Here is a 17,181-nt window from a genome sequence, read left to right on the forward strand (position 1 = left end):
CCTCGAGTTTCTGACCTTTTCCCTCCCCAACAAGTTCCTGACCCTGACTTTCCCCACCCCCAGTTCCTGACCTTCTCCCTTGCCCAGGTGTCTGAACTCCCTTCACTGAGTTCCTGACATCACACCCCATCGAGTTCCTGACCCCCCCTGCCCAAGTTCCTGACCTCCCCCTGCCCAAATTCCTGACCTCCCCCCTGCCCACGTTCCTGACCTCCCCCCACCCAAGTTCCTGACCGCCCCCTGCCCAAGTTCCTGACCTCCCCCCCAGTTTCTGACCTCTTCCCCTCCAAGTTCCTGACCTCCCACTGTATAAGTTCCTGACCTCCTCCCCCTGCCCAAGTTTCTGACCTCCTCCCTCGTCCAAATTTCTGACCTTTGCCCCCAACCCCCACCCCCCACAACCCCCTGGGTTTCTTACCTTCTTCCCCTGCCCAAGTTCCTCCCCCCACCCCAGTCCCTGACCATCTCCCCCAAAAAAGTTCCTGACCTTCCACTCTCCCTCCGATTTCCTCCTCTCTCCCCCTCTGATCCCCTCTCTCTCCCCCTCAATCTCCTCTCTCTCTGCTCCCGATCCCCTCCTCTCTCCCCCCTCCAATCCTCTCTCGCTACCCCTCCGATTCCTTCCCCTCTCCCCCCTCTGATCCCCTCTCTCCCCCCTTGATCTCCTTTCTCTCTCCCTCTCCGATCCTCTCTCTCTCCCCCTCCAATCCTCTCTCTCCCCTTCCAATCCCCTCCTCTCTCTCCCCCCTCCGCTTCCCTCCGCTCTCCACTTTTGATCCCCTCGCTCTCCACTTTTGATCCCCTCTCTCTCCCCTCTCCAATCCCCTCTCTCTCTCCCCTTTCGATCCTCTCTCTTCCACCCTCCCACCCCCGCCAGCCACCAATGGATCCAGTGACCTTCTCCCATGGAGCCGAGGAAAGCGTGGCCCACGCTGATGGCCACAACAGTGGGGTAATGCGCATGTGCAGCTTCGGTAAACAGCGCGCATGCGCAGAAGTGGATCGGGTGCTCATGTGCATGTGCAGAAGGCCACAATAGTGTTTGTGCAGATAATCACTCAGCATGTATATGAGCTAGTGATTTACAGAACCCAATCCCCATTTCATACAGCACCCTAGAATACCACCAGGGCCACCAGCTCAATTTGCTTTAAGAGCTCTAATTCTAGCAAGGTGCAACTACTACTGCACATTCAATTTTAGCATGAATTCTATGCTGCAGCATTGGTAACTCAACGGCATCTTCAGCAGTGAAGATTGATGCAAAGTAACTATTTAAAACCTCAGCCATATATTGGTCACTCAAATTTGCCCTGCAGAATCCATCAATGGCTCTATACATTCCTTAATGGCCCTGTGACACCTTACAAAGCTGAAAAGCAACTTGACATCTCTACCACACCTATCAACTATCATCTTCTCCAATCCAATTTTCCCCAATCTCATAACAGGTTTTGTTGCCTCAGCTGAGACTGACACTTAGCCCTATTCTCTTGTGTGTTATTTACTTTATGTTTGTTAATATACTTTCACTTTAGTCATTTGTTTTTGGACATGACCAGTTAGCCACTTTGGTTTTGTTTTATCATGTGCTCTTCTGTTGACCCGAAGAACATACATGGTTTCTTACTGCATAATAATGGTTTTAAAAGTATTCTATTTTTTGTTGGTGACATAATTATCCCCACCTAGTAGGACCCTCCAATCAACCTTACTCATATCGTCTGCCTTCTTCGTAAATGTAGACCTCTTATAATCCTGCACTAGCGATACATTTTCAGCAGCTTTAGCTTGGCTGATCAAGTTGAATCTAATAATAATTGTAATTCTGCTCAATATTATCTATGGTGTACAATAAATGGTTGCCCAATCACTTTATAGCCTTTTTAAACATGAAAACAACTATTTATCTCCACTTTTTCAGTCTGAATCATCAGTTTATCAAAATCTTTTTCAAGCAGTCATAATTATTGGAGAGGAGTTTTGTATAACTTATTTGATGTTCTTCAAGGCACCAGTAGGGCTTTTTCTGTATTGTCATTGCCTGATAACAACTTCAAAAGAAAAATAGAATTGTATATTAAACTTTTTTGATTTCATTAACTATCAGAAAGTGTTGTCACATGATTTCTCCAAATTCCAAACAATAGGAGACAGAAATATAAGTCGGTCGATGGTATCAGCAGACTAACATTTAACACATTCAGTTGACATTTTTTTATTTGCGATTTTAGTAGAGGCACAAAATCATTTAAATTAAATAGATTAATGCATGTATCAAAGTAGTGGACAGAGGAATGTTATATGAATGGATTAAATATTCACCAGCTAATATTTTAAGGCTGTAGTCTATGTCCTTGGGTTTAAAAGTAATAAAATAAAATGTGTTAAAAATTGTTGATCCTAACACTTTGTGAAATCCAGTATTTAAATAATTGACCACTTGGCCTAATCTGATCCTTACATTTTCACAAAACAGTAAAAATAAACTATAAAATATTAATATTTTCATATTTTCCATAATTTGCTTTCAATCTAAGGTACAATGAGACACAGTCAGAAAACCTGCCCATAGGGGTCACTAATAGCTCATTGAATAAAGACTAACATTTCTCGAACGTTATTGAGTACCAGGCAAGTATAGACTTTGTAAAAATCTGTTTCTTGCTGTGTGCTGTTTTCAAAATATCTCTTCTGCACCATGTCCAGATAGGATCTCTTATTTGGCTCGGCACAGCTGATTAGTGAAGCAGCTTGATTCTGGCACATTCTTTTTGCCAGCCACAAGCTGCCTTCTGCAGCCCACCATTCACTGCAGAGTCAGGCCTGAAGCAAGATCTCAAAACAACAAAATGCAAATGAGCTGTAGCTTGCATCACTGAAACTGAGACGGCTGCAGTGCACTGCAGTTTAACAGGCCCATGGGAATGGATGATGCCAGACCTGACTCGTCACCAGCATCTTTTAGACCCACTAACAGCCACCCAGGACTTGGCACCCATGTATGTCGTAATACTCAAAGCATGGCAGATTGTGCTGGAGTGTTAACGACCAGCCATAGAGGGTCAAGTACCTTTAAAAACAAATTGTGTGGAAAGTACACATTCCGTTTAAAATAAATGGTATGTTGACTATAGCACCATAAGGACATTTTTCAAAGGAATAAAATGGAAAGTGGGAAATTTATAATAAAAATTTGTATAATTATTTAAATATTTATGATTATGGAATGTAATAGAAATATCAAAAGGAGGAGGGCTTCTGTGTACCATAGTGCCAAAGTGACCATTTCCCAGCAAGACTGCCGAGGGACATACAAAATGTGGGTCCCACTGGAATTCCTTGGCCCTGAAATTACACCGTAAGATATGAGCATAGACTGCTTAATGCGGTCATCTGAAATCCTTTCCACTCTATTTTAGCAGAAGCTTTAACTGGTTTAAAACAAGTGGGTTAACAACTCTGCTAAAATAGTGGAAAGAAGAAATTCGCAGGAATGGGTTAAATGTCTGCACGCTCGCATCCTACAAGATGATTTCAAGACCGTTGTGCTGAGAGGAAATTCCCAAAATTCTTTTAACTGAGTAAACAGGCGGACACGGGTTTGAATGGCTCCCCTGAAAGGGCGCGGGATTCTCACAGAAAAAGGGGGTCGCTGATAATACAGACCTATGGAAGCATTCACAGGGGCACTCGGGAAATTTCCCAGTTTCCCATATGGCCAGTGTGAGACACATGCATGCACACACACACATGTGTACCTCATAACTATTTGCTCCCTGGTTTGAACCCTGTTCAGGCTTTAACCTACTTTCGGTTATCAGGCTACGAAAGGAATACAAGAAACTAAAAGAACATAAATCTTTTCCCACGTCAGCTGTAAGACTGATAACAATTTGAAAAGCAGGTACATTATTGTAACTGTTTAATTGATCAATATCATCATTTTTCTAATCCAGTGAATAAATAATAGATAACAGTAATTTATGCAGAAGTAAAGATCAGAGTTTGAAATTCCTAGCGCACAGAGCAATTTGATGCAAACGTATTACCCAATGTGCTAAAATTCAGATTAATTCAACATGATTGTGATTAGAGCAGTACTTGAAATATTCACACATTTTTTTTTAACACGACATATTAGAATGTGATTATTTTATTTTGTTCTTCTTTTACTCCATTTTAGTTGTGTAGATGGTTGGTGGATTTATATTTCTTGCTGGCTGGGGTGTTAGGTCTCATTCTGTGCAGCACAGTAGTCTTGTGGGGAATGTTGAACAAGAGACTGATTAAGACCCGGAATAAAATGGACTAACTGAGAAAATGAAAGAAAATAAGCTTTTGGAGAATACTCCCCAGCAGAAATGGTAGAATAAGTGGTCTCCCTTACTGTGTTACTGTGTTAAGTATCGTTTGATCACAACCCTTGTCCATGCCATCCACCACTGGGCCTCTGTCACACAAAGTATTGAATTCAAAAATTGCTCTGGGCTTCACCCCACATGCCCTGCCGTCCCCACCCCCTGCAACTGCGCCCCCCCCAGCGCCCCCCAATCCTCAGCACCCTCCTTCAGATTGATGTACCAGCCCATGCCTACTCTGGTCTTTTTTGCATCATCCTCCCATCAAGAAGAAAATCTCAGCAATAGATTTTCAGTGGGAACATTAAATCAAATTTGCATGCGGTGCACGGCACTGTGAACATGTTAATGTAAATAATGATGTATTCGTATGATTTACTGCTTTTTAGGTTCCTTATATTGTAATATACATAAGAGGAGACATTCCTGGGTTTGCACTCAGGCACACTGCATAGGAACATAGGAACAGGAGTAGGCCATTCAGCCCCTTGAGCCTGTTCCACCATTCAATTAGATCATAGAATTATTGAATCATAGAAATTTATGGCACAGAAGGAGGCTATTCGGCCCATCATGTCTGTGCCAGCCGAAAAAGAGCTATCCAACCTAATCCCACTTTCAAGATCTTGGTCTGTAGCCTTGTAGGTTACAGCACGTCAACTATTTATCCAAGTACTTTTTAAATGCGATGAGGGTTTCTGCCTCTACCACCCTTTCAGGCAGAGAGTTCCAGACCCCCAGCTACACAACCCTCACATGGTTGATCTGTATCTGAACTTCATCTACCTGCCTTTGTTCCGTAACCCTTATTACCCTTGCCGAATAAAATTCTATCAAACCCAGTTTTGCCATTTTCAATTGACCTAGCCTCAATAGCGTTTTGGGGGAGAGAGCTGCAAATTTCTGCAACCCTTTGTGTGAAGAAATGCTATATGACATCAACCCTGAGCGGCTGAGTAGATACCTGCATCACCTGGCTCAGTGGACATCAGGAAATTGGGCAGGTTGGTGTGCATGCCTGTAAAGGAACCTGTGCCTGAGTGGAAACATGGGAATATCTTCCTTTTTGTGTTACAATGAAGGAAACCTACAAAACAATAAAACATAAGATTATGCTGTGGGCCAATTTTAACCCCCATCATCCGGCTAGATCGGTGCACGGTTAAGAGGGTGGGTAGAGGTTCGTGCCGCATTCCCAATGTGTTCTGGTCCCACCCCCCACCTTTTTTACTTGCTTGAATTCAGGCACGGGAAGAACACCTGCCCCACAGTCGCGTTCCGATTATGTCATCGGGATGTGCGTGCCATTTTAACCATGGGCCTGATTATGGATCGCACAGTCTTGGACCATCCTGGCTCCACAAGAATGTCTTGGGCCTCCCCTGCCCTGGGCTTCCCCTCTACCCCAGTGGGCTTTCCAACCCCCCTCCCTCCATATTTTACTTACTGGTCCCGGCAGTGGCCTGACCCCATGACCCCCCCCCACCCAGCCCAACCCCACCAATTTTGACTCCTATCTGCTAGCAGTGACATCATTACTGCCAGCTTCAGCCTGAAGTCAATGCAGTGGCATGCAAATGAGGCCTGGGAGTCCCCTAGGGCGGCAGACAGTTTGCCATCCCCTGCATGCCCGATTAAAACTGGTCCTTATAACAGGAGTGCACACCTGTAAAGGAATCCCTCCCCAAGATTTTCCTCCCATTAATTGACCAATTCTGGAGTGGGTTCCTTAAACAGGCGCTGGACCCCTTATTAATAAATTATTTTCCAGTATTGTACTGCCAAAAACCTGTCATGTTAGTATTATGGCATTCATATGATACTATCGGCTGAAAATTCAGTAGCCTTAGCGCCTCATTTGAGGCGCTAGAGGGCCTTGCGCCGGAGTTATGGCCAGTAGTGAAATTCCCTGGGGCCCTAAATTGGCGTTGCTCCGGTAGCGCTGCGCCGGCACCGATGACGTCATCGGTGTGCGCAGCGTCCCGGTTGCCGTGGTAACCCGCCCGAACTCCGAAATTGAGTTGCGGCCGCCTCGCCCGTGGCAGCCGCAACCAGCGTTTTGTCAGAGGTGCCTTACTGCAGTTAGCGCCGGCGCATTAAAGGCCCCGCGGCGGCCGGCCGCTTTCCCGCCGGCCGCCTGCCCGCAGCTCCCTCCCCGGACTTCTCTCCCCGCCCCCCCCGGAACAGATGCAAGCCCGGCACTTGTCCGAGGTGCCGGGCTCATTTTTAAGCAGATTTGCGCGGGCCGCGGCCGGGTGCAGGCAGCTCCTCCTTAACGGAAGGAGGAGGCCTGCACTTCCCCAGCCTGCCGCACCGCATCGGGTGCCGCAGCGCCGGAATTGCGGTGCGAAACGGCAGTTAGCGCCCTTTTCCAGGCGCTAAGACCCTTCAGTAGCGCCGGCAGCCGTTTGGGCGCGGCGCCACTGAATTTTTGGCGCGCGCAGGGGACTTAGCGCCGGCACTAATTTCCGGCGCTAAAGCCCTGGCTAAGCCAAAACCCAATTTCTAGGCCTATATACCTTTGGGTCTTACATCACTATAATCCTCATGATATTTCCATCCAATATCATACAACCATTACCCTATGGGCTGCTCTATACTAAATATGGTAAATTCACTGATCTCTTGTTCCTAGGTGCACTCAACGGGAACTAAAGTTGGTGAATCGATGCCATAGTGTAGTTGTCGTATCCCCAACCTGTGCTCCCTTCGAGCACAACTCCCTGCTGGGAGCACGGGATTGATGAATTTACAATATATATTCTTCTAAGAAATAAAAAGGAGTGAATGTAAGACTGCAATTGGATGTCAGAATTTCAATATGATTCATAAACTTCATACACTTTTTCTTCACTGGGTTTAGCACTACTTGCATCACTCATCACCTGTATGTACAGATCCCCTGTATGAAGTGAACATATTCCAACATTCTAATTAACCATCATAATCTCCCTTTTCACTCTTTTTTTCACAGAATTCACAGAAACCCCACAGTGCAGATAGAGGCCATTTCGGCCCATCGAGCCTGCACCGACACATATCCCACCCGATCCCCGTAATCCCTACACCAACACATATCCCACCCTATCCCCGTAACCCCACGTATTTAATCCCCCTAGCACTAAGGGTCAATTTTATCATAGCCAATCAACCTAACCCGCACATCTTTGGACTGTGGGAGGAAACCGGAGCACCCGGAGGAAACCCACGCAAACACGGGGAGAATGTGCAAACTCCACACAGACAGTCACCCGAGGCCGGATTCGAACCCGGGTCCCTGGCGCTGTGAGGCAACAGTGCTAACCACTATGCCACCGTTATTGAAGAAATTCCATTTTCCATGACAGACTATCATAGAGAAGGGGAAGGGGAAACTATCATGGCCTTGCTAACCTAAAACCCTGGGCACTGGAATGATTACATTGTATTGATTACCAGTTCCTCTGATTGAGCCTATGCTCCCTTCATCAACAAAATCTACCCCTTCTGGTGTTAATATAAAATGATAAAGATTTATGCCGGGAGAAGCTTTTCCATACGCTATGCATTAATGGCATCATAAGATAGTGGAAAGATTTCATATGTTTGCCATTTCTAGCAAAATCAGGAAAGCATTCTAAACGAGCACATTAATGATTCCACTAGAAATAGGGAAAGGCAAATCCTCCAGATTTGTTTATGATGTCACAATACATAATGACTAAATGACTAAATAACATATTGACCCCAAATGAATTAGTGAATTAAATGACCTCCAATTATTTGAGCTTTTCTGCTAGAAATTGCTGCTGATTAATGATTGTAGATGCTTAGTAGCTTCTATATACTATAAAAGATTTTGGTAAATTTAGATCAATAATCTATTTTTTTTTAAATCTTCTGCTGCATAGAGAAACTGGATGGCACAATTATTAACGCTACCGTCCTCTAAATTCTATGATTTGGGGTTAAATCCAGCCCAGGCAGATGGGATGAAAGTCTTATCTCTTTGATGGCTGTTCCAGTTCCCAGTGGGCGCAAGTCCACAGTACAGTCAGACACACACGCACACATGAAAAGCTTCATATAATTCAGTACTAGCTGGCACTAATTCACCAAAGGTGGCTATAAGACTGGCTGATGTGGGAGCTGGGATTTTCACAATGGTGCAGTAGGCGGGATATTGTTCTGAGGATGATGTTAGAGGCATATTGTTGAGGACAGTCTAGAATGAGTACTGTACTGCTAATCCACGCTGTACATGACCTGGGAGGGCTTAGCACTTGCATGGATAATGTATAATTACCAAAATATGTTTCGTGAGATACAAATTGTCATATTGAAATCTGCTAATATTAAGAGTGGAAATGTGTGTTGTACTATGTTTTATTAATTATCCTTCATTACATAGATTTTAGTGCTTAATTACTGCAGTAGATGTAATTGAAATGCATAACTTCTTCTTCTTGATCTATGGTTATAAATGTGACTCTTATTTACCTAATATAAATACTATAATGAACATGAATTGTAATGCACAAAGTTCCCAAAGGCAGGGCTTTTTAACTGCTGTATCCTTCAGCAGATTAACTGTTTCCCTTCTCCATGGTGATTCTGGGTTTAAATCTTGCTGTTGGCCTTGTCAGAAGAAAAGGAGTCCACCTCTGTAAAGAAGCAACTTGAGCTCAGCAGGGACGATTCTTACATGTATCTGAAAAATGAAAATATTTAATCATATCCAGCAGACCTATAAGCCTGATGCCTTTGGATTATTTATTATTTGGTTATCAGGGGCTGCAATCACCCACAATTACATTTTGTAAAACATGTTAAACTATTGTCACAATTGCATTTCAAAATGTCTTTGCAGAAGTGCCCAATTATCATTAACAGTATTACAATAAATATCAATAAGGCAGGCATTTAAAAAGGGGGCACAACAGCTCCAGACTGCTCTCGATTTTGCACTACCATAAGGAGGACACTTGTATTGTAGCAGTCGAGATTTCTTCATTCTGCATATAAAACTAACTCTACATTCTGTTGGTTGCTAGTCCATCCTTCACCAGAGAGACCAGAAACCAGCTGGTGAAAAATGCCCAGGCTCCAACGGGAGGTGATGCCTCCAATTTGCTACCTAACACCACAAACAGGTGAAAACAGTAGATAAGAATTTTTGATGTTGCCAGCTTCCATTTTACCACCCAACTACTTTTTCTCCAACCCCTTCTTCAAAAGAAGTACTTCAAAGGCTTCCTTGCTTCATGCTTTAATCCACAGTGCCGAGGCCTGCAGTCCAAAAGAACTTTCCTTAAACCATCTCCTCAAAATACAACCCAAACTTTTGTTCCTGTCGACAAAGTAGCAATTACAGCTCTGTTGCCCGATGATTGGGCTCGGGCCGATCTGCTCCTGCTATTAATTAATCTTACAAAAGGAGCTCATTTCCTGGTATTCAGATTGACAAGAGACTGGAGAACAGAAAGCTCTTTCAAAACAGCTTCAGCTTACTGAGGAAAGAGGTAACAGAAGAAAGAGAGCCAAAGCATTTGAGGGGGAGAGCACATTTGATACTGCCTGCTTCCCAGTGATTGAATGCTTTGTTAAAAAGAGCTCTTTACTAATCTTTACCTGCAAAAGCTTAGGCATGAGTAAATGTAGCACAAGTGCTGCTCAGGTGAGCCATTCACAAGTCAGCAATTTTATTTCTTTCTGCAAATGCATCTTCCTCCTTATTTTATTCGCTCTTTAAACATTAAGTGTGCATTTTACTTAACTAGACAAGCACTTGGAAGAGAAGGAAGATGAAGAGAGGCAAAAAAGCAGAGCAATAGTGAAAAGATTAAAGCATCTTATTTAGTATCTCTTTCGTATTCAAATCGTGCCAAGGGCTCTGTGAAAGTTAGAAGCAAGCTTGTTCAGGAGGGCTTCTAAAGTGTGTGTACATGGATTTCATGGGAATAAAACAGAAGCCATGGGCGAAGTGATGAAAGGAAGATAAGATGTCCTATGTACAGCAACTCAAGAGTGGTTCAATTACTTCAGCAATCACCAGACACGCTTTGATGCTTGAGAGAAACAGCGCCAAATAATAAAAATGAATCAGTCGAATTTTTAATGACAATCACCTGAATGTTTGGACTTGAAAGGAAGTTTAAATGTAATGCTTACTAAAACGCCTTGCTTAAAGGTCTCAATAACCACTAGGATGTTTTAAATTGGGAAAAAATGCATATTTATTTATTTAGACTGCTGATGTGCATGTGTGTGTACCTGTTGGTGTTTGATGTGGCAATTTCAATGAACAATGGAATATTTTATGGACCTGTATGAAACAAGTCTTAGTTCTAACTATTTCTCATCCTCGTGCAGTTTTACAGTGCTTCTCTTCGTCAATTAGTTTTAGCTCCACTAATCTGCTAACTTAAGTAAGGCAATTGAGTGCTCTCCCACATGCAGTCCAAGCATCTTAATCAAACTTCCACCCTCATAGCCATCTACTCTCCAATAAACATCATAAACACCTCATGCTTAACTCTGGATTTTGTTAAACTGCATTGACTCTTCTATATTTGAATTAACTTTTATTTTTCCTGCCTCCAATTTTTGCCTCTTCTCTCCTGAAGCTGCTGACTCAGGCTGACTTCTAATTATTGGGATATTTGCTGCCTCCAGTCCCTCACTCAAATGGCTATTCTCTCTGTATGAGTCCAGGCAATAAGTTTTAACAGGTTATTCAACTGTGGGTTGGCATCATATCTGAGCCAGATTCTGATCCCAGATCCCACCTGGATCCCACAGCCTTTCATTTTAGGCAAGTGGCAACTGACGCCAGCGTGATCCTTTAAATATGCAAATGAGGATCCGATGACATAATCGGCCCGACCGATCGTTTAACTGTGACCTGAGGGGGAAACTGCTGCAGCTTTACTGCCAGGTAAACTTAAGTCAGAAGCAGAAGAGGCTATTCGAGGTAAGTTTTTTACTCTCCTTTATGGGACTAGGAGGTGCAGGAATGCTCCTACAGGCCTCACAGGGAAAGTTTAGACTTCTCCTGACCATGACACCGCTCCCTATCTTATCACGAGACACCACCTCCCCAGAACCCCAATCTCCACACTTACCTAAGTGCTGAGGGCAGCCAAGGGCCTCCCAAAGTTCCATAGGCCAGCAGACACTTGCCAGCCCATTCTGGGCAGGCCGTCGGCCAGCGGCATGTTAATGAGGCCCTGCGATTAAAATCGTCGTGGCCACATTCTGCCATGGTAATCTAACTGAAACCATCGGGCGCCCACCGGATACCTGCTGGAAATTAAAATCTACCCCCTAATGTCCCAATTTTCCTCTTTACATGATAAGGCAACCAGTCCTGTTGTACACTGGTCTAGTTATGTGCAACTTTTTATGTCTGTCACAACCTATTGTACCGATATAGAGACACCTGTTTGTCCAAAATGTATATTGGGCTGGATATCGCTGTAAAAACAGCATTGAGTCTAACAGCACTCCCGGTGTGCGCACATGCACAGTTAAATGTGAAAATCCGGAAGTTGCTGTCCGAGACGCGCCACTCCTCCGTAAGCTCCAAAAACAGCATCTCACCATCTGGTTCACCATTCACATGTGTTGAATGCCGTAAAGTTCCTGTACTGATGTGGGTACGAACTAAATTCGCCACAAAAAGTTAGGACTTGTCCATTCCAGTCTAATTACCCTTTTAATGGTGTGGTAAGTATTAATTACTGCCAAACAACCTCTCTGGCACTGAAAATGAACTTTTATAATTGTGGAGCCTCATTCCTTCAACTTTTAATTATTTTTGGAGATTTTTAAAAAAAATAAATGAACATTTTTTAATTTTTCTTTCTGCTTCTGTTATCTCTCCCTCTCTCTCTTAATCCAATCTTTCTTTCCCTCTCTTTATTTTACTTTCGGTACCTGATTTGACATTGAATTCACTATTCTAACTTACACTTCCTGCATTTCTTATTAACGATTTTTCAATCTGATTGGTTAAGGAGACACACAGTTGTTTGCTCTGTTCACACAGATCCCAGATGCCCTGTAGAGAGCGCGCACCATCGGCTGTCCTGCTGACAGCAACTTGCCGTGCAAAGCCCCATGGAAAGTCCATGGGCAAGTGCAAGTCCAATGAATGGTTGGCACCGTTCATTTTCCACTCACAGCAAGAACCGGTCCATTTGATTATTGTGGAAAAATATGGCTTACACCAACTTTTACACACACTTTACCACTTATATACTGTAGATTTGGGCTCGTGTGGACCAATTGGGGCGAATGGCCTGTCTCTGTGCTGTATACTCCATGTAATTCTTTGTAAGAAATACTTTGGTTTGCTGAGTGCAGGATGTAGACAGATGTTAGTGCCAACCAGGATTTTCACCGGAGGGTTGCTGTCAAAAATTCCATTTCCTGTCTTCATCTCTTTCTCAGCAATAGAGTAACACAACACTTCAAACAGAAGTCAAAGGTCAGAATTAGATACTTCTGCTCATTCTGTGGAAGAATGTATAACCGGCTCTTGGGGAACTAAAGCAAACAAGATAAATGGGAAGCGCTGACAAAATCTGCTTTGAGCTTCCTTGTTTTTGTGTGGTCCATACTGTGCAATCAGATAGTTTTGGTATAGAACATGTTTCTGTCCCAAACACCTTTCACATGTTCTTAGTAGGCAGTTATTTTGTATCAGTCAATATGAACATAGAACACTGGATTGTAATGTTACTTCATCTACAATATGCAGTCAATTGAAAGTGCCTTCAGGAAAGCTTCTTGAGAAATCAAAACTCTTCGTGGACCCTTTCTAACATAGTATTTTGGGATATGACTCTTTAGTTGGAATCTTTGTGTAATAATTCCTGCCTCCTCTGCATTCTAATCTGGTGACCTTCTAATTCTTGTCTTATTTTGTACAAGAATAATGGGAAATAGCAGGCAGCTGCGGTGAAGGTCTACACACTGCCATGTTCTACTCATTAACTTAATTGTATTCATAAACTTTAGCAGGGAGCAATGAGAGGTGACTTGTGCTTCTCAGTGCAGGGGCTTCAGAGGGAATGAGCAATAAATGACTTTGACCACTGTAGCATCTGCCACCTTAACTAATCTCAGAGTTTTAAGCAGGCCAGGCAGCATCCGTGGAAAGAGAAACAGAGTTAACGTTTCAGGTCTGAACCTTGAAAGGGTCCCAGACTTGAAACGTTAACTCTGTTTCTCTCTCCACGGATGCTGCCTGGCCTGCTGAGTGTTTCCAGCGTTTTCTGTTGTTATTTCAGATTTCCAGCATCCGCAGTATTTTGCTATTGTATCAAAGTTTTAAACTTCTGATATGAACTTATTACAAACTAGTAAGGTTGTAGAAGACGTGATTCTTTAGTCTTACTTGAGGTTGGTGTCACACTGCTAAGTAATTTAGTGGAGTCCTACAATTATCTGCATTATATTCACTTCAGCCTGACAATCAACCTTTTCTCATAACTGACTGGCCCTGAATTTCCTCACTATCTTCAGCACTTACACCATTGTTACACCATTATTGCACCAAAAGGATCGAGAAAATTTATGTTTTAGTGACTTAGGTACATTTATGCTGTTATTGTGCTGAACACAAATTTCCTCAATCTTTTTAATGGTGCAAACCCTACGCCCATCAAAGCCCTTCAGGGCTTATTTACGTAGCATCAATGTTCAAGTACATGGAAGTTTCCTGGGTTTATGCCAATCCTGCAATTAGTATAACTTTACATCCATATTAAACTGGTCTAACAACTCCCCCTAACACTTCAGACAACTGCAAGTGAGGTATTGGTCAGCTGAAGAGGCCACCAACTTCACTTACTGATTACAGATTTCCGAGGATTTTTTTTTAACCCCGTCCTTCACATATTTTAATCACTGACACCTGCACTTCATTTTACTGTAGTGCTTTCCTCTCTTCCCAGAACTTTTTTGGGACCTCCGACTTCCCCCACCACCAAACTTACACTCAGAGTGACTTGGGACAAGGAATTTGTTTTCCCCATGGGCATACCACATTATGCCATCATAATGCAGGAGGAGTTGCAGCAGCACAGAAGCCTACCAGATATGACCCTCCCCAAAGCGAGTTCAGGCCACACCAGTCCTACAAGGATCTCTCCGAGGAGCTGTGCATCTGATGGTTGTGCCTCTTCAAGGCTGCCATTGGGTATCTCTGCCACCTTCATCACCAAGATTTGCAGACTCGCTGCACTGCCATAACTACTCTGTCCACGGCAATTAAAGTGACAGCAGCCCTCAACTTTTATGTCATTGCAGGCTGTCAAGGGGCATCCATGCACATTAGCCAGGGAGCTGTCAGGGTGTGTATCGTTTAGATGATGGGCGCCCTCTATCATTGACTGGGCATCAATCTTTAGACTTCTCTGGTCTGGATGGCTTATCTACTCACTGGGCCACTGGGGAAGCCCCAATAGTTTTATTTTAAAAGATTTAGATACCTTGGAGGTAAAGCTGGTATTATTCATGTACAGTTATTATATGACTCTTAGAGATGCTTACCTCAGAAACTGATGCACCTTCACTAGGCTTCTTCCCACACTCTGGAGTTGTGAATCATTCATTAAGTAGTACTGACATGTAGGAAGGAATCCCACAAAGGGACTCTTAACGCTGAGCTAAGTACTTCTAAGTATTATTATAATAATAATTTAATAAATTGGCCCAGAGACTGTTACAGATATGCCATAGAAAAATGATCCACTAGGTCAGAATGTTTTCTGAGAATAGATGCTCTTGATCAGTTATGAACTCAAAGACAATTTATAATAATATAAACACATTGCAAAAATAATCTTTTTCTTTACTTTAAAAAAAAAAAAATTTTGTTAAAAAGGATGCTCTGAGAAAACCATTCATTACAGCACAAACAGCCAGAACTGATAGAAAATTGACTGTAATGTGCCAAATGTTGTTTGCATATTTCAATGCTTTGATGTTTACCTTGAAAGGCTGCCTTTTAAAAGCAATGTCAATATTGTATGTTACATTTTTCTTTTTATGCATTTATTTTAAAGCCAACTCTAACTGTACAAAATTGTACATTCACTTTATTTTAAACACACATTGAGAAATGTGATACAACATGAAAAACTGACACTGAAAATAAACATGAAAATTTCAAAGAACAGTCACAAACATTTGCATAAATACCTGAATCATTGGGAGAAGGGTACAAGTCAGTGGTGAACGCAAACTTGATGCATTATTCATGTGATTGGGGACTTGAACCTGATGCTAAGGTTTGAACAAATATGAAGTTGGAAATTTGCAGAATTGGTATTAATATTCAAAAGATACAACAATGCAGGTTGTCACATTTTCATTCTCTCTCCATCCATTTTCCTAGAAAGCCACGACAGAAATGTGTACGGGCAGCCATTTGCAAAGCCTGTCAATTCTCATTGCTGTTCATCAACGTTGAATACATACAAGGACCTGAACGAGATTCAATTCAGACCAAACTGGAGTCAATTTCAGTTGACAAGGTCTGCATATTAAAATAAACAAATAAATAAATCACTTTAAGCTCTTTGGATGACCTTGTGGGTAAAGGCACCACCTAATGCACCAGTGAGACATATGGTGCAGGTGGTCCCAGGTTTGATCCCCTGTCTGAGCAGAGTTAGCTGAGCAGGGCAGCAAATGAGCTTTGCAAAGGGCCCCATCATCTCTGGACTAGGGAGGGGGGAAATCAGCCTTAAACACAATCCATTGATCCCTGCTGGAAACCTGCTGGAAAAATATAGAAACATAGAAACATAGAAGATAGGAGCAGGAGTAGGCCATTCAGCCCCTTGAGCCTGCTCCGCCATTCAATGAGATCATGGCTGATCATCCAAATTCGGTACCCTGTCCCTGCCTTCTCCCCATATCCCTTGATCACTTTAGCCTTAAGAAATATATCCAACACTTTTTTGAATATATTTAATGAACTGGCCTCCACCGCCCTCTGTGGCAGAGAATTCCACAGGTTCACCACTCTCTGGGTGAAGAAATTCCTCCTCATTTCAGTCCTAAATGGCTTACCCCTTATCCTTAAACTGTGACCCTTGGTTCTGGACTCCCCGGCCATCAGAAACATCCTTCCTGCATCTAGTCTGTCCAGGCCTGACAGAATTTTATAGGTTTCGATGAGATCCCCTCTCAATCTTCTAAACTCCAGTGAGTGTAAGCCCAATCGACACAATCTCTCCTCATACGTCATTCCTGCCATCCCAGGTATCAGCCTGGTGAATCTTCGCTGCACTCCCTCCATGGCAAGAACGTCCTTCCTCAGGTAAGGTGACCAAAACTGCACACAATACTCAAGGTGCGGTCTCACCAAGGCCCTGTACAACTGTAGCAAGACATCCTTGTTCCTGTACTCGAACCCTCTTGCTACCAAGGCCAACATACCATTTGCCTTCTTAACTGCCTGCTGCACCTGCATGCTTACCTTCAGCGATTGGTGCACAAGAACACCCAGGTCTCTTTGCACTTCCCCTTCTCCCAATCTATTGCCGTTCAAATAATAATCTGCCTTCCTGTTTTTGCCACCAAAGTGGATAACCTCACATTTATCCACATTATAGTGCATTTGCCATGTTTCTGCCCAATCACCCAACTTGTCCAAATCATACTGGAGTTTCACGACATCCTCCTCACAGCATACCCTACCATCAAGCTTTGTGTCGTCTGCAAATTTGGAGATATTACATCCAATTCCCTCGTCCAGATCATTAATATATATCGTGAACAGCTGGGGTCCTAGGACCAATCCTTGCGGTACCCCACTAGTCAC

This window comes from Somniosus microcephalus, chromosome 10 (assembly GCF_052327205.1).
Source record: "Somniosus microcephalus isolate GS21.2 chromosome 10, FLI_Smic_1.0, whole genome shotgun sequence".
Taxonomy (NCBI): Eukaryota; Metazoa; Chordata; class Chondrichthyes; order Squaliformes; family Somniosidae; genus Somniosus; species Somniosus microcephalus.